General features: G+C 39.0%; 1 protein-coding gene across 1 annotated transcript in view; it reads left to right on the forward strand.

Moving 5' to 3' along the window:
- The window catches only part of LOC124545823, a 60,956-nt gene that overhangs the window by 37,258 nt on the left and 4,046 nt on the right, over window positions 1–19,652 (forward strand). The gene's annotated exons all lie outside the window — the stretch shown is intronic.

The raw sequence follows: 19,652 nt of genomic DNA on the forward strand, positions 1-19,652 counted from the left end.
TGTTCTGTTTTGTTACAAAGCTTTCAGGTAGCTTAACTAGGATACAAGGTAGCAATGAGGAAGAGACAGCCATTTCATAGCTGTTTTGGAGTGTTAAAAACGTGGAAAACTTGATGAATTCAGAAATTTCAGCAAGAATTTGTGTTTACAAAAATAACGTTATTACATTTAGGAGTACAGATTCTTGGTGGTGAATACTTGCTACTAATGATAAGTCAAGATGGAAAGCGAAATAAAAAGAAATTAGGTTTTATTATAATCCTTTTGTATTGATATTGTTCCATCTGTTTTCAGTTGGTTAATGCATCATACTCCTACTACGCTCTGCTCGGCCAAATGAACAGACATTAGGACCTGTACTGCTCACTGCCTGCAGTCTGAAGTGAAGTCCAACAACTCTTTCAACATCTGTGCTTTTCAGTTTAATTCTCTGAGTGCGCTTTTTTGTAGTTGTAAATCATTCTTTTTCTGGTAAAGGACTATTACAACAGTTGTTGCAACTGCTTTTGGAAAACAGAAACCCTTGTAAGAGCACATGGCCAATTTCAGAATCGCCAGCAACGAAGTTACATACTAGCTTTTATAAACCATTTTAATTAATTCCATCTAGTTGCTATACAATGAAATGACAAAAGAGAGATTTACAATATTTTAAGTTACTTCTTCACATTTTCCTTTCTGTTTCTGATTAAAAGAGGTTGCTGTCTATAGCATTAGTAATGTTATCATTTGTACAGACATTTTCAATCTAGTAACATAATTTGTTTTATTCTAAACCTTACTTGAATAAGAAATTCCTTCAGAATTTGATGTTAAAATGCAAAATGTGAATTAAATTCCTGTTTTCAGGAATGTTGTCTTAGTTAATTTCATCCAAATTACATTCTTCAAAGATAATTCCATTTTTCAATGTTTTGCAACAAATAGCATAAGACTCATGTCGAATATGAAATTTATCTCAATAAAGGATCTAAAGCTACACTGGAAATTGTTTTGTAGATTGGAGAGAGGAAAAAAGACTATAATACATACACTGTCAGAAAGAAACAATGGTGGTCCTGTTTATGTTACATTAAAATATTACCCAGTATTTGTTATTGCCTTTTTGAATAAAACTGTAGTCCTAGAAAAGTATCATCATACAACAGTTTACCATATGAATTTTTGGTTGAGAGACCACTATTCATTATTCTGTTCTTACAAAACACAGTACTGGTTACTGCCAGTAAAATGTTTTCATGGTTGAAATAAAGATTATAGCTTTCCATAAAAATCTTGTGTAATTCTGATAATATCTTCATTCAAGCACATCCAGAATATATATTGTAATACATCTGAAACATTGTTTTCCTTTGTATATGAACAAACTTCTATTTCAACATATTTATTTATTTTCTATGAAGGTATAAGAAAACATAAAGGTGTTACAAACATAATGTTATTTTCTTGGTACAATATTTATTACATTTAAACAAATGATTACCTTTTTCATCCCTAAGGGAATGTTAAGTTATGATGCATTTGATTTGTTTTCATAAAATGCCCAAATTAAAAAGTTTTCAAAATTTTCTATGCAGTGAAAGATATGAAGACACACGTTGCTCACTGGTTAAATTTGTGGCATTTCAGCAGAGCTACATTTTTTCCTAATGCTATGCTATTGAATTTTACTATGCTTATTGGTCAATGTAACATTACTAAAAATGTTACATTTTCTAATATAAACAACAGATATGAGGAGATAGACTACTACATTTATATCTCTAGTTTCCACTGTAAGAATTTCGTTCACTAAATGTAAACTGAAATAGGAAAGTAAGATAATTTGCTACTTCTCTTTTCATAACAAAGGAATTTATAATTGACTTCAATGCACTTATACTTCTTTATTTTCATATATTTTGTTGATGAAATTTCCCAGGATTAGCAAACCACTACCTTAGTGTACCTTCAAATGATAATCACTGCCATCCAGTGCTTTGGTCTCTCTGTAATATGTCTGACAGTTTGCAACCAGCCAACTATTTGAAAAGATGCACATAACTTGGTTGTTTCATGAATGACTTAGATCTCATTTATTAATAAGGCTTCCAAGCATGTTATCTCTTAATTCTTCAGAAATCAGTAATACCATTAAAATATACACTTGCTTTTATTCAACACTGGCATCAATTGTATTTAGCACACATTATGGTGCACCAGGACAAACCAACTCTCTTGTAACCTCTGATTAAATTAACAGTAATATTTATTGATCCCCTTCAAATATATTATACACTATTATACAGGGTCACTTTTACATTAATTTCTATTATGTGACATTGGATGATAAAATAGATGACTGTCTTCAATAATTATTGTCTCTCAAATCTTGAGACTAATATCATTAATTTTTTAATTCATTTGTGTTCTGTTTGTGTGTAGAATGATAAAAAAATTATATTTCTAGCGAAAATTAAATGACATTGCAGTTTTTGCAGAGATGTCGTGTTGACATCAAGACATAACTACAGTGTAAAGAAAACAGGATGAGGATAACACAGCACAAATCTCCACTACTAAAACTAACATAAAAACGTCTTTGCAGACAAAGTAAGCTCTAAATACAGGAAACAAAGGCGAAACTAATAGTTAACCAGAACAAGTAGACAACAAATGTCCTTAGGAACTATATCTAGACATAGCATATATAAAAAACAATCATTTATACAGTAACACAAAACACAAAGAATCAAGAAGCAACATTTTATAATGTGAAATGATAACACTGCCCCTCATGTGGACTGGAAGTAATTTGGAAATAGAATACAAAGAACAAGTACGAATTCTGTAATTCAAACTTTGTACAGTTTTCAACAGTCACAGTTAACTCCGCTAAAACTAAAGGGAAAATGAAGAACATAAGGATGAAGAAGTACTTGGAAGATTTTGTGCCTTTGCTAGAGAATTATTTTATCGAAAGAGCCCATGGACCTAAAGGAAAAGCCATAAACGATCACATAAAAATAAGCATTCATGTAATAACATTAAATGGGAATAAAAGAGTAACAATGTAGCAAGAGCCATAACAAGCTATTTTATGTTTTGACTGTCCTTCCTAACTGCCAATAACTACACTAATTTTCAGAAATTAAAAAGAAATACTTATATTCAGATGAGGATTTCCAAATTTGTGTGTGAACACACACACACACACACACACACACACACACACACACACACACACACACACACATATATACAGGCATGCGTGCACACATGCATGACCACAACAAGTACATTTTCATGCACTCCCAATCTGTTCTTTTGGGAATGTTTCAAACAAATGACTATTAACTAATATAAATAAAACATGTTATTATCTTTAATTAAACTTGCCCATAAAATATGATCTCCGCAAAATCTAAAGCAACAGGACATAAAAAGGAAGAAATCATTACTCAGCCACACACTTCAGCAATAATTTAGAAAATTTATTTTTGAGCTGATTGCAGTATGTATCATTTACTACGCCTCAAGAGCTAATTCGAAAATACCTGTGACAGAAAATTGCTTTACAAAAAGCCATTGTAATCACCAATACAATCACAGTCAATTAACCATAAAAAACCAATGGCTTCCTATAGTAACACAGACTGAGTAATATAAGAAGACAGGACAAAATTACATTACTATTTAATAATGGCTGATACAATACCTTAATACTGTTAGCATATACAGCAGTCAAAGCAGTGTTGGTTTAACTTCTAGCATTTTACACACATCCGAGGAAGGTTTCTACTTTATTTTTGGTATTCGGCAAAAGTGAAGTAAGCTCTTTTTTTCATTCGATGCGTCATATTTCACATGTGTTTGTTGGATATTTACCAAACAGGGTTATGCGGTAGTTTATATGTTTGACGCCACTGCGGTTCTGCGTAGAAGCAATGTGATCTGTGGTTGTTAGTAGTACTGTTGCCGCAGTAGGCGTTGTAAGACAATCTGGTGAGAGAGTCAGGTGTTGCCTATATTAGTGAGCAAATGGAAATAGCTTGGAGAACACAGGGAGAATACTGCAGATGATGATGAATTGTGAAATACGATTTTGTAAAGATTAACTGAACAAGTGAAGATTTTTTTGAGGCCAAAGGTTGCTACATTGCCTGGTTATGCATATTCGTGATCTGTTTAGAAAACAAACCTTTTAGTTTAATTTTTTTCTTTTAAATTTTTCTATTTTTCTGGAGCACCGAACGTAGGATGAAATCTTCTTGTAGGGATTAGAAACAGCCATTGAGTTGCTAAAGTGAATGTTTATTTAAAACCCCTTTACCATGGTTTCAACATCTATAAAAAGGTCTTCTTCAAAGGTAAAAGTGACATTTGGCTACATGTTGACGCAGAGGTACGTTAAAATACAGTCTAAAGGCGTCAGTCCCATTTAAAATCTCACCTCTATAACAGTTAAAACATGTATAGCATGGTTGTTGTCAACTGGTATTACCTCACCAATGGAAAGCTGGTGCGCTAGATATATTTTAAAGTAACTCTGACACAACATGTAACCCACTTGTCACTATTTCCTTCCGAAGAAGATATTTTTATAAACGTTGAAACCATGGTGAAGAGGTTTAAAGAAACATTTCATTTTGGAACTTTTTGGCTGTGTATTATTTGTACAAGAATTTTTTTCCTTCTTGGTTTGGGTTATATGATTTCATTGTTCAGAGGAAAATAAGAAATCTTTTCTGTTTACATATTGCACTCCTTTACCAATTCAGTAGTTTATCACTTGGCAAAGTCAAATATGTTATAAAAAGTAAATTTTATAAAGTTGATAATAACACTCAGAGTGTGAGTTTAATTTTTACAGTGTAGTTTTGTAAGGGTCAACTGTCTTTCACTCATTTAGCAAGTTCAGAATCCGCTACCATCTCTCATGAAGAAGAATGTTAAAACTCAGACATGATAGAATAGTAGCAAGTCCTTGTACTGCCCTTGCGCTAGGATTTTCTATTATGCTTAGGCTTGCTTGCTGCTACGCTACTTATTTTATGTTCATCACTTCGAGCATCACCCAGTTTCTGTTGTCACAGGTAAGCCACACAAATTTGTTGGGCCCTATTATAGTACAGATGGAACGTAATAGGAGCATTGAGATGTGGGTGCTGTTTTTCCAAATTCATTATCATGCCAGTCTAAGCAAATTTCAGTCCAGATTTAATTTCTATTGCAGACAGTTTTGTTTTCACAGTGCAGTGCTACAGTTGCTTGCGCATTATTCTGTATTTGGAATTTTGTTCAGCTGGACTGTATATATAAATTTACAGAGTATTTTTATAGAAGCATTCCGGTGATTTATTATTTAAAAATTTAATTGGTACTATTATGTAGCATTTCCTTTCTGTTAGCTTGTGTGTTGGAACTGAAAGCCACATATTGTGATGTGTGACAATGTGGTACTGCATTGTTATTGTTGTTGTTGTTGTTGTTCTTGTCTTCAGCCCAAAGACTGATTTGATACAAGTTTCCATGCTACTCTATCCTGGACAAGCTTCTTCATCTCCTAGTAACTACAGCAGTCTTCATCGTTCTGACTCTGCTTACTGTATTCATCTCCTGGTCTCCCTCTACGATCTTTACCCTCCACGCGTCCCTACAATAGTTTGATGACTCACACTTGTCCTACAAACGGATCAAGTTGTGTCACAAATTCCTCTTCTCCCTAATTCTGTTCAGTACCTCCTCTTTCGTTATGTGATCTACCCATCTAATCTTCAGCATTTTTCTTCTCTTATTATCTAAACTGTTTATCATACATATTTCACTTCCATTCATCGCTACACTCTTTACACATACTTTCAAATAAGGCTTACTCACACTTGAATCTATATTCGATGTTAGCAAATATCTCTTCTCCAGAAACGCTTTTCTTGGCATCGCCAGTCTACATTTTGTATCCCCTCTAGTTCAACCGTCATAAGTTATTTTGCTGCCCAAATAGCAAAACTCATCTACTACTTTTCGTGTCTCATTTCCTAATCTGATTCCCTCAGCATCGCCTGATTTAGTTCGACTACATTCCATTATCATTGTTTTGCTTTTGCTGATGTTTATCGCAGAGCCTTCTTTTAAGACACTGCCCATTCCGTTCAACTGCTCTTCCAAGTCTCTGAAAGAATTACAGTGCAAAGGTTTTTATTTCTTCTTCCTGGATTTTAATTCCTACTCCAAATTTTTCTTTTGTTTTCCTTATTGCTTGCTCAATATACAGACTGAATAACATCAGGAATATTCCATGATCCTGCTCCCCTTTCATGCCCCGCGACTGTACCAATTGTAAACATCCTTTCGTCCCCTGTATTTTATCCCGGCCATCTTCGGAATTTGAAAGAGGGTTTTCCAGTCAACATTGCGGAAAGACTTTCTCTAAGTCTACGAATGCAGGAAACATATGTCTGCCTTATCTTCACCTACCAAGATAAGACGTAGGGTCAGTGTTGCTACGCGTTATCTACATTTCTACGGAATCCAGACTGATCTTCTCCGAGGTCAGCTTCTAACAGTTTTGCCATTCGTCTTTAAGGAATTCTTGTTATTATTTTGCAGCCGTGGCGTATTAACTGACAGTTCGATAATTTTCACTCTTGTCAACACTTGCTTACTTTTCGACTGTAATTCTTATTGAAGTCTCAGGGTATTTCGCCTGCCTCATACATCTTGCTCACAAAATGGAAGAGTTTGGTCATGGCTGGTTCTCCCAAGGCTCTCAGTAGCTCTAACGGGGCTTTGTTACGACTTAGGTCTTTCAGTGTTGTATAAAATTCTTCATCCAGTATCATAACTCCAATTCCAATCACACCTACATCTTCTTCCATTTCCGTAATATTGCCCTCATGTGCATCGTCCTTGTATAGACACTTTATATACTCCTTCCACCTTTCTGGTTTCCCATCTCTGCTTAAGATCGGTTTTCCGTGTGAGCTGTTGATATCCATGCTAGTGGTTCTCTTTTCACCAAAAGCCTCTTTAATTTTCCTGTAGGCGGTATTCTATTTCCCCCAATGAAATATACAACTAAATCCTGTGCCGGCCGCGGTGGCCGAGCGGTTCTAGGCGCTTCAGTCCGGAACCGCGCGACTGCTACGGTCGCAGTTCGAATCCTGCCTCGGGCATGGGTATGTGTGATGTCTTTAGGTTAGTTAGGTTTAAGTAGTTCTAAGTTCTAGGTGACTGATGACCTCAGATGTCAAGGCCCATAGTGCTCAGAGCTATTTGAACCATTTTGAACTAAATCCTTAGATTTGTCCTCTAGCCATTCGTGCTTGGTCATTTTGCACTTCCTGTCGATCTCGTTCTGGATATGTTTATTTTCCTTTTCGAATGCTTCAGTTACTGCATTTTTATATTTTCTCCTTCCATCAATTAAATTTAGTATCTTTTGTGTTTCCAAGGATTTCTACTATCCCTCGTCTTTTTTACGTACTTGATCCTCTGCTGCCGTCACTATTTTATCTCTCAAAGGTACCCATTCTTCTTCTACTCTATTCCTTTCCCCGTTGTTGTCAATCGTTCCTTAATGCTCCCTTTGGAACTTTCTACAGCTTGTGGTTCTTTCAGTTTATCCAAGTCCCATCACCTTAAATTTCCACCTTTTTGCAGTTTCTTCAAGTTTCATCTACAGCTCATTATCAATGAATTTTGGTCAGAGTCCTTGTCTGCCCCTGCAAACGTCTTACAATTTAAAACCTGGTTCCTAAATCTATGTTTACCGTTATATAATCAGTCAGAAACCTTTCGCTGTCACCAGGTCTCTTCCACGTGTACAACCTTCTTTCATCATTCTTAAAACAAATGTTAGCTATGATTAAGTTATACTCTGTGCCAAATTCCTCTTTCATTCCTTACTCCTAGTCCATATGCACCTACTGCTTTCTTCTCTTCCTTTCCCTACTACCGAACCCCAGTGCCCCATGACTATCAAATTTTCGTCTCCCGTAACTATCTGAATAACTTCTTTCATCTCATCGCACAATTCTTCAATCTCTGAAATATCTACGGAGCTAGTTAGCATATACTCTTGTATACTGTAGTCTATCTTGCCTACAATAATGCGTTTACTGTGCTGTAGGTAGTAGCTTATCTGCATTCCAATTTTTTATTCAGTATTAAACCTAGCGCTGAATTACTCATATTTGATTTGGTATTTATAATCCTGTATTCACCTGACCAGGTGACTTGTTCCTCTTGTCATCGAACTTCACTAATTATCACTGTATTTAAGTTTAACTTATCCACTTCCCTTTTCAGATTTTCTAAGCTACCTGCCACATTAAGGGATCTGACATTCCACGCTCCAATCTGTGGAACGCCTGTTTTGTTTCTCTTGATAATGACGTGAGTAGTCTCCACCTGGAAATCCGAGTGGGGGACTGTATTACCTTCGCAATATTTACCCAAGAGGATGCCATCTTCATTTAACCATACAGTAAAGCTGCATGCCCTTGGGATAAAATACGGCTGTAGTTTCCCCTTTCTTTCAGTTGTTCGCAGTACCAGTACAGTTGATGTTACAAGGCCATTTCAGTCAATCACCCAGACTGTTGCCCCTACAACTACTGAAAAGTCTGCTGCCCCTCTTCAGGAACCACACGTTTGCCTGGCCTCTCAACACATACCCCTCCGTTGTGCTTTAACCTAGTGCGTTACACAACATTAAATTACAGAAGACTGCTTATCTAGTTTATAGGTTGGCTTTTTAAAATAAGTTGTTGAAGTTAATTTACGCACAGCTATACTGTTTCAGTTTTGGTGACTCATCTTATTAAAAGAAAGGTCAGCGTTGGCCGTAATATTGATGTTTCATTGATGGCAGAATCGATTTTCGATCACATAGTGATCATCTTCAGTGCTGTTATGTACAAATTAAACTCAGACACTGGTATCAAGTTATCAATAACCAAAACTGAGAAGCGATCACTGAAGTTATTGTGATCTTTTCTCAGTTTTGGTTATTGATAACTTGATACCAGTGACTGAGTTTAATTTGTACATATCAGCACTGAAGATGATCAGTATGTGATCGAAAATCGATTCTGCCATCAATAAAACATCAATATTACGGTCAATGCTGACCTTTCTTTTAATTTAACATATATGGTCGTTGTGCACACAGCACTCCATGGAGTCGCCAATCGACTCATTTTACCGTATAGCGTTTCTGTAAATACACCATTTGTATTGTTCAGGATGACAGCATAGACAAACGCGAGAATACAGAACAGCAGTAAAGTCCAGTGAAGGTTCGGCTCACAAGATTAAGCACAAAAAATTCCACCTGTCAGGAAGAACGCAGCGAGAGAATACAGCTCATGTGAAGTGAGAAAAGAGAGTTAATTCTGTCAGTGTAACAATCAGCATTAATATCTGGAAATTTAGTACGGGTGTTTGAACCTCACCGTTAGGCTACTTTATCTACTACTTGACCCTTGAAACCAATACAGTGACGTTAAAAGCCTATAACGTAATACTTTCTGGTCATTTTCATTTACAGTAATAATCACTTACTTGCTATCCATGTCATCTGAACGTCGTGTCTCACCATAAACTCGTTAAATAATGAGAATCTTTATATCGAGTTTTCCGAAGGTCAAACATTTCCGAGTACATAATAATACTTGCTCTCTCTTTATTGCACAGGAAAGCGGGAAAGATGTGTATTATTGCATTTTCACTACAATGACAGAAATCCACTTCTTTATGAACTCCGTTTATTACACAGTTTTACAGTTGTGTTTTGAGAGAGTACAGCTATTCACTTTAACTACATAAATTGTTTAAACAAATAGCTAGTATCGTTCCACTAGTGAAACACTGGGAATTATTTCTCTTACAATAGAAAGTGTCATACCACATTGATGTACGCTTCCTGAGATGGAAAAATACTCCATTCCCGCGGCTTTTTAAGGCTTATATCTTGATGTGTTTTCTAACGCAACTGCAAAAACGTCATCCAGCTTCAATTTGTCCTCACGTCGTGAAGAAAGTGTACTTTATAATTTTAATTCTTACTGCACTGTCTCCACACAGCAGTACTCCACAACAAAAGACACATTACACTTTCAGTTTACGTCACACGATCTTCACACACAAAACAAAGCATTACTTTTTTACAGCAAAAATTTCACTATTACTTTCTCGACATATTTTCTTCTCAGGGAGTGTTACATTACATCACATAAAATTATCCTCAGCTGTACTACATTATATTGCTCCAAAGCCAACCTGTAAGTCTTGATTTATCCAGTTACATTCAACTGTCTTGCCAACTGAATATGAGAGAACTACTAAAAAATTCACAAAAAATTTTTCTCTTCACAAAAACTCTCTCCCTCGCGTTACAAATAGATTATACCAATAATTTGAGAAAACTGTCATTTTCCCAAATACAGATTTACAAAACACGTTATCTAAAGTTAACATAATTATGTATGGTATACACCTCTTTGGAATGGAGTGTTATTTCGTGTTGTTACTCAAGGTGCGCGCTACCTTGTAGCCGTGGGTAGAAGCAAACAAATTCTCAGTTGTATAGCTCAAGTAAGGGATGTAGCAGGCATCATGTTATTAGTACCTCTGTCACTCGCGCTCACACATACCTGAAGATTAGCCTACATTTGTTCCGGCCGCTGATGGCGCGAGCATTCTTTCACACGTCCTAATGTGACGTCATCTCTTGATACCGTACACCATACACAAAGAACAGCGGAATTAAAATGAAAACTAATAGTCTCCTAATCTGCTCCTTTGATACTCTCGTGTCGACACCTCTTGTCCACAAAATTACTTATATACCTATACAACGAACTAGAACTAATAGTATTTGAATGACATATGTTTGCGTATTGAGGCAGATGCCAACACTAATGGCTTTCCTAAAAGCTTAAAATGAACGCTCAGGTAACAGAGAAAGGTGCCATTATCTACAGTGAAACGTGCATGACTACACAATATGAAAAAACCGCAGAAAAGGTTGATCGAAGAGTTTGACATGTCGTCTAAAGAAAGGAAGTTGAAAATGATTCCCACCAGAGCCGTTGAGGGAAGGGGTATATGAAAAACTCCTGGTAGAAGAAGGAACAGAATGGCACGACATGTCTCAAGATATTACGGAATGTGTTCAGTGATAAGAAAGGAAGTAGTAGAGAATAAATAATGACGGTGAGAATGGAAACGGGAATACATCCAACAAAGAACTGAAGACGTCAAGTATAAGTACTGCTCCGAAAGAAGAGGTTAGCACAGGAGCAGAAGTGGTGGCTGACCGCCTCAAAGCAGCCATTGTTAGCTGCCCCAAGTGGAAGACATGCTTTGTTGTTCTCCACATTTTTGGTATATTTTGTCAATTTTACTGAAGCTATAGCGTTCATCTTTGCCATTGTAGTGTAAGAGGTCCCACAAAACCAGTTAAGTGCAAAATCGACGCAGTTAGCAAGTTAAATTAGTTGCATTTACGCACAAACTGTGACTTCAGGTATTCCTTTTGTGTTCGAGTAAAATCAGGTGAGTCAGGTTAATTCCTCTCGTAAACTTAGGTATTACAACATAACAACAAAATGTAGATGTGCTTTTCGTGTTGATTGCAGTGGAAGTCCCACATGTCTCGTGCAACAAACAGTGCACTAAGTGGTGTAAAGAAAAGAAATTTGGACTGTAGAATCAATTGTGATCAACACAGGTGATGCGAGGGATAGCGGCGCGGTCTGAGGCGCCTTGTCACGATTCGCACGGCTCCCCCCGTCGGAGGTTCGAATCTTCCCTCGGGCATGGGAGTGTGTGTTGTCCTTAGCGCAAGTTATTTTAAGTTAGATTAAGAAGCGTGTAAGCTTAGGGACCGATGACCTCAGAAGTTCGGTCCCATAGAACTTACCACAAATTTCCAGTTTTTTCCAACATTGGTGTTTTACACAATTTACTCGTAGTGTTCATCGTGGATCTCAGTGAAGATCAATATAAATAGACGTATATATCTTATGATTCTTTGAAGGTAAGTTGGTGTGAACAACTTATCCCTTAGTAAATAGGCGTCTGTGATTTAATTAACTGTAGCACATGAAATTAATATATCGTGTTATATTCAATTTTCTCTTTCAAGAGGAGTGCATATTGCCTGCGTTTATCATAAACTGATGTCATTTTCGAGTTCCTTTGTGGCTATAAGCTCAACCAAGTTTGAGAATATTAGTAACTTTTATCCCATATTTTTGGTGGTCTTAGTAGAAATCTCTTTTTGCATACTAATTGCTTGAGTTCTTAAAGAATTGGTAACAGTTTTAGTTTGATGGATTCAAAAACTAAAATGGTATCACAGAACTTATTTTAAAGTTATTTGTCTACTGTTCTGTAAAACATTGCCCCAGCTATAATGCAGATCTACCATGAATGTTGTCCTCGAACGCAGTATGAGTTAGTTGACATTCGTTAGCAGCTCAAAATCATAGTGACTGCTGTCAAGTGTTCTGAAGCTGCTGTGACTGAGTGTGTTGAGACGGCTTCGAGAATCATGTACCGCGGATATCATATTTACTTCAAATACATTTCTCTCCTGTGGATCCCGTATGCTTTAGAGGAAGAGTGAGACTTGTCACTACTCGTTCACTTCACTGCTATCTTTGAGATTATATTTTATTTCACACCATTTTAAAATTTGATATTATAGTTATTTTAGGGATTTTATAAAGATTTTTGGTTTAATTTAGACGTCTGGGGATTCAGGGACCTATGAAAACTCAGGGTATTATGCCGAGCCCCTAGCCAACAAGTTCGAGCCCCATTCTTCCACTGAAAGCGAAACTGGATCTGTGAGTCTCAGTTCACCTGTTGAAAGACTGGCAGTGTCCTGTATCGAGAAGCGCACTCACTATGTGAGCCTGGGCTCTTCATCTAGCCTATTGAAGATACATTTCGGCAGCCATTGAGGGAACGGGGTGCTACCAATAGGAAATTGTGGTGCATGTTGGAGCAAATGATGTGTGTCATCTGGGTCCCCAACTCACACTTGGATCATTTCAATGACATGCAAAGAAGGTAGAGAGGACCACCATTGCTCATAGAGTTTAAGCAGAGCTCTCAATTAACAGCACAGTCACCAGACCTGATTGTGTGTTCCCACGGTTCTGATTTGAGTGGAAGGATTGAAACAGCGTGTTCGAAGGTTCTCTGTCACGCTTCGTTGCCACATCGTGGACTTGCGTCATAGGTTTGAGAACGATGGGGCTCCCTGAATAGTACAGGTGTGCATTACTTATCAGAGGCTGCAACCCAATTCTCTGACTACCTGTTCGTGTAGGGTACAGACAATGGTTTTTTTAGGTTAGGCGACTCTCTATCTGGCCCACATAACGATAGCTGTAAGGGACGGGAAACGTCAGTATAGGATCCAAACAAATGCCTACTAGAGGCGAGAATTTTAAAATACTAGTGATTACGTGTTGAAGCATTCGCAACAAAATGTCCGAGGTTGGAGCGCTTCTAAAAAGCAGTGGAGCTCGCGTAATATTAGGTACAGAAATCTAAGTGTATATCAGAAGTATGGACTATAGGTAAATGGAGGTGCTGTTTTTTCGCAACTTAAAACGTATCAAGATAGAATCAGAAGCTTCATGCGAGACTGTGAACAAGACCCAATATCAAGGGTGTGCACAAAGGTATCGTTGGATCTTTCTATCGACCATAAGATGTTACCAGAAACTGTAGAGAAATAATAAATACACTCTTGCTTAAGTTCCTCAATCATATTATTGTCATCAGAGGAGACTTAAATCGTCCAACACTTATGGGGATAACTACAGTTTTGTAGAAGCTGAGCAGAGCAATATATCCTGCGAAACATTACTGAATGTCTTATCGGACAAGTACCTAGAGAATTTTTCACTCTGCAGCAGACTGTGCATTAATATCGAACTTCCTGGCAGATTAAAATGGTGTGCCAGAGTAGGACTCGAACCCGGCACTTCTTCTTTTTCCGGGATACTTCATTTCACTGAGCTACCCAAGCAGGACTCATGAGACATAATTTCAATCTGGCAGGAAGTGTCATAGGACAGATTGTTCGGAACTCTAGTCATGATGGGGATGTGTAGAATCTAACAGGAGCAACGAGGCCCGACCTCTCTGAGAGTAATATCAGTAACCATGAGGCATTTGTAGCAACAATGATAAGCGAAGTACAAAGGGCAACAAAAGGATTTATTTGTTGAGCAAACGTTGAAGAAGCAGTTGCGTCGTATCCCAATTAGGAACCCTACATTTAGGTGTGGGGAAGAGCTTGCAGAAGAACTAAGGCTCAGTTTTAGAAGAATATTTCATCATGTAGTGGCAGCGATGGAGGCCGCAGATATGCTAGCAGCAGCAGTTTCAGTTTCCTACACAGGATTTAGTTCAGTTTTTGTCTCACGGGCTTCTGTAAACATGCGAATTGTGTCTGTATATTTCACTGTGTAGGCTGATGAGTACTGCCCTATAACTAACAGCACCAGGCTGCAAACTGTGGCTCTTGTCAGCACGAATTATGGCTGCCACTTGGGTACAGAACCCACCCTCGGCCTCTAAAGAGGGCTGGCGGATTTGTTGAAGACAGCTAGCGACGTTCGCAGAGCGGAGGAAGCATCGTTGCCAGAACGCAACACTGTATTCTGGTTTGGAGCAGAGCCGAAAACTTAAACCTGCCTCGACGATTCAGTGACGATCTTGGATGCGAATTCCTCGACTTCCGCTACCGGGTTGAGACGTGTAGGATCCCCTCCCCTTAACAGGTCAAGCGAGCACAATACACAGGAAGTGGCTACGAAGGTGGTGGATTATGTGTGATGTGCACATGTGGGTTTTTTAGGAGAGAGAAATCTCTTCCTGGGCCAGATTAGATACGTTTCAATTTCACACATGGAGAAATACTACACGGATTAGTTAACGGAGAAAGAAAATGTTAATATATTACTGCCTAACTGTACGAGTATCTATGGAAAGGCCCCACAGCAAGTGTCGCTTATATACGGCAAAGGGCCACAATGCCCATGCAGCACTAAGGAGGGAAACCTGGCTGAAACCAGATGTTAATAGCAATTAATTTCTATATTTTCACTGGAATCTATATAGTAAAAACTGGCGTTTTTATAGCGGCAAGAACATGACAATATCTACTCGATAAGTAAATGTTCTTAATGAGAAATAATTTGGGTAAAGGTAAGTGTTAAGGAAGAATCGAACATGGTCATCGGACGATTTTACATACCCTCTGCCTCAGGGACAGTGGTGACACAACACTTCTCGGGAAAATTGGAGAATATTTCACGTTAGTTTCCTGGTCGTGTTATAGTATTAGGTGGCGATTTCAAGTTACCATTTCTAGACATGGACACTCAAGTGATCAAGGCTAGTAGTAGGGACAGGGAATCACGTGTAATACTTCTGGATGTCTTATTCGAATATTACTTTGAGAAGCTAATGAGAGGTCCGACTCATGAAAATAACCTACGAGGCCTGTTCAGAAAGTAAGCTCCGATTGATTGCCAAATTGAAACCACAGTGAACATCAGAAATGTTTTACTTGTAACAATTAGCTACACCTTTCAGCTACTTCTCTACGTAGTCGCCGTTCTGACTTAGACTTTTGTCATAGCGGTGTACCAACTTTTCAATAGCCTCATCATAGAAGGCAGCCGCCAGTGCTTTCCGCCAATTCTCCACGCTGGCCTACACCTCGTTGTCTGTGTCAAAATGTTGTCTTCAAAGACAGCGGTTCATGTGACCAGAGATGAAACTCAGGGGGAGACAATTGCGGACTGTATTGTGGGTAATCTAACATTTCCATTTGAAAACGATGCAGGAGCATGCGGCTGAGAATTGTCTTGAAGAAGAAACAGCACGACAGTTATGTAATGTTAGCTGCATAGCTTCAGGCGAAATTTCTCACCAGGCCCTCGTACTTGGCGGCAGACACTATTTTCTAGACATCTTTACACACTCACTGCGAGCTCATAAATGAGAAGAGCGACGTGATGCTAACTGGGGTTATACTAGAGACACTACCCAACACATCTGTGCAAAGCTTTATCGGATTTTCATAGTCCTTTCCATTTCGCGACCGATCGGAGCTTACTTTCTGAACGCCCCTCGTATTTGCTCACCTGGTCACCGACGGGTCCGAAAATTTCGTTTTAGATTGCGTTGGGCAGGGATTCAGTAATCATGAAGTCATTACAGAATCATTGAATACGGCAATAAATAGGAATATAAGGAAGTGTAGGAAGATATTTCCGCTTAGCAAGAGTGACATAAAACAGATTTCAGATTACAAGAGCAGTCAACAAGGAAACTTCATCTCCAGAACTGACAAAGAGGGGCTTCAAAGATCCTACTACAAGAATGTTACAGAGTACACTTTAGACACGTATGTACCAAGCAAAGTTGTGAGGCATGGGAAAGACTCGCCTTGGTTCCATTGCTGTGATAGCAACATTGTACAAAAGCAAAGAGAGCTTCACGGCATATACAGGGTGAGTCGTGTAAGACGTAACGCCACCTTTATTCCGGGTGCGATTGCACGTATCGACAAGCGCTGTCCGGTGAATCAAAGCCGACTATGGGGCACATACTTTGGTACATGCACGATAATCACAACGTTTATATTGACCGAGATACGGATGCAAGTTCATGTTTTTTAAATGACACGCTATACTTTTTTGACCATCATTTGAACGCTCTTGAAAAGACGCGTATAGTGATGTAACGCATGTTGCTATTGTGATTCAAACTTTGCTTAAAAGACGCTGGGAAATGAGGATTTACCTACCTAGCGTAGGCCGTGCCTGCTGCATAGAGCACGGCAACTCGGCCTGCACGTCGCGCGAGGCGTGTTTACAGTCTGCAGCCTCTTCCGACCGCCTCTTCCTTCAATCGTACAGTATTTCAAAAATTGTTGAAATGGCTCTGAGCACTATGGGACTTAACATCTGTGGTCATCAGTCCCCTAGAACGTAGAACTACTTAAACCTAACTAACCTAAGGACATCACACACATCCATGGCCGAGGCAGGATTCGAACCTGCGACCGTAGCGGTCACGCGATTCCAGACTGAAGCGCCTAGAACCGCACGGCCACACCGGCCGGCTACAGTATTTCGCAGCGTCTTTTAAGCAAAGTTTGAATCACAATAACAACATGCGTTACATCACCATACACATCTTTTCCAGAGCGTTCGAATGATGGTGCCGGCCGGAGTGGCCGTGCGGTTCTGGGCGCTACAGTCTGGAGCCGAGCGACCGCTACGGTCGCAGGTTCGAATCCTGCCTCGGGCATGGATGTGTGTGATGTCCTTAGGTTAGTTAGGTTTAATTAGTTCTAAGTTCTAGGCGACTGATGACCTCAGCAGTTAAGTCGCATAGTGCTCAGAGCCATTTGAACCATTTTTTTCGAATGATGGTAAATAAGTACAGCGTCCCATTAAAAAAAAATGTACTTGCTTCATTATCTCGGTCAAAGTAAACGTAGAGATTATTGTGCATGTACCAACGTATGTGCCCCATAGTCTGCTATGATTCGCCGAAAACCGCTTGCCGATAGGTGCAATCGCCCCCGGAATAAAGGGGGTGTTACGTCATACGCGACTCACCCTGTATGAAGTAGCAAAAGAGACACAGACCAAAACAGAATTGAGCCAGAATTAGCGTACGGAGAGCCATGCGTGAAGCGTTCTACGAGCTGGAAAGGATAATTCTATCTACAAAACTTAACAGAAAATCATCAGAAATTTTGATCTTCTGTTAAAATTATAAATGGACTGAAGCCATTTAATCTAACACTCTGTGACCACAACGACATCGAAACGGAGGGTGACGTCTGGAAAGCCGGAATACTAAACTTTTGTAAAACTAATTTCATTGTGTAAGATTGCTACTTTAAATTGTCAAAATGACACACATGGAAATAAATGATCGTGGAATAGAAAAGCAACCGAAGTCGCTTAACAGACGAAAGGCAACTGAACCTCACGGGATACCAGTTTGATTCTGCGCAGAGGATGGAAAGGAATTACCCCTCGACTAGGAGCAACGTACCGTAGGTCTCTTCAGGGGTGAAGCTAACATAATAATTGGGAAAAAAGCGCAAGTCATTCCGGTCTTCGAAAGGGGTCATCGAACATAGGTACAATACTTAAGATCGCCATCTGTGACGTCGGTCTGTTGTAGAATTTTGGAACATGTTTTGTGCTTGCCTATTATGACACATATGGAGACCAAAAATCTCGTCTATAGGAACCGAAAATAGCGGCTGTGTGAAACCCAGTTCACTGCATTCGATCTCAAGACCTAGATAGCAGCAGATACCGGCGGCCAAATTGATGTGTTGTTGCTCGACTTCAGGAAGGCGTTCAACTCAAGTCCGCACTGTCACCCACCGAACAAAATTCTTGTGTGTGACATATCGGACCCACTGTGTGATTTGGAGAGTTCTAGCAAACAGAACGCAGCATATCGTTCTCAATGGAGAAAAATCTTCGGACGTAACAGTAACTTTAGGCATACGGAAATGGAGTGTTATAGCGTCGTTACCGTTGACAATACTTAAGATGACATAGTGGATGCGTGGGAAATTCCATGAGGTTTCTCGGTGATGATGCTGCTATACACAGAGAAACCGTAGTGCCAGAAAATTGTAGATGCAGGATCGACGCATTGGAGAAGAGGGACTGACAATTGACGCTCAACATAAACAAAATGTAAGGTAATAAGCACAAATGTGCTGAAAGGCTCATTTTTTATGATAACTGTAAGCAGTCACAGCCATAAAATATGTAGGAAAATGCGTATCCAGCGATTTAAAGTGTAACGACCATATAAAAGTAATCGCATGTGAGGCAGATGACAAACTGAGGTATGGTGGAAGTATACTAAGATAATGTAGTGCACCTCCAAAGAAGATATTCCTCATTATTATATGTGTTGACTCATCAGTACTGAGTGCCTGTTTCCGTACTTCCAATAGCCAGATATCTTTGTCACTGTTGATCTCAGTGTCTTTTTAACGTGCATTGAACGGAGGTCCGGATTAATTTTTTCTGTAGGTACAGTGAGAATGGTTCTAATTGGCTGTTGTAATCCAGCATAAAATTTGCGAGTGACCTACTGCCCTAAAGTCTGTCTGACCGCCTCTACAACCCGCTACATTTGATGATGAATTCCGTATTCAAAAATTTCATCACTGCGGTTTTCTTGACACGATGCTACATGTGAAGCCCAGTGTCGGCAAGACGAAGAGTTTTTGCCTTCGAGCACGGGCTGTTTAGCCGCGATCAAGTGCGTTTATGTCTCATTGTCTGGCCCAAGGATAGCAGTTACATGGCTACATGCTAGTCACGTGGCAAACTGAACGATAACATTCCTTGTGGCAACACGGGCATGAGATCTCAAGCACAGGAACTATCTCCATTAATAGCTCTTGAGTGAGGAATTGATCTGAAATAGACTCGTTAAGTGAAATTTTTATTTCGGGTCATGAATCTTGTGACTGGTTTTATGCGACCTACCTCAGACTAATAATCTTTTTATCTCCCACTCAAGTTCCTAAAGTCTTTGTTATGCATCCTACAATCTCCGCTTCCTCCTACAAAGCTCGC

The sequence above is a fragment of the Schistocerca americana genome, chromosome 8 (assembly GCF_021461395.2).
Source record: "Schistocerca americana isolate TAMUIC-IGC-003095 chromosome 8, iqSchAmer2.1, whole genome shotgun sequence".
NCBI lineage: Eukaryota > Metazoa > Arthropoda > Insecta > Orthoptera > Acrididae > Schistocerca > Schistocerca americana.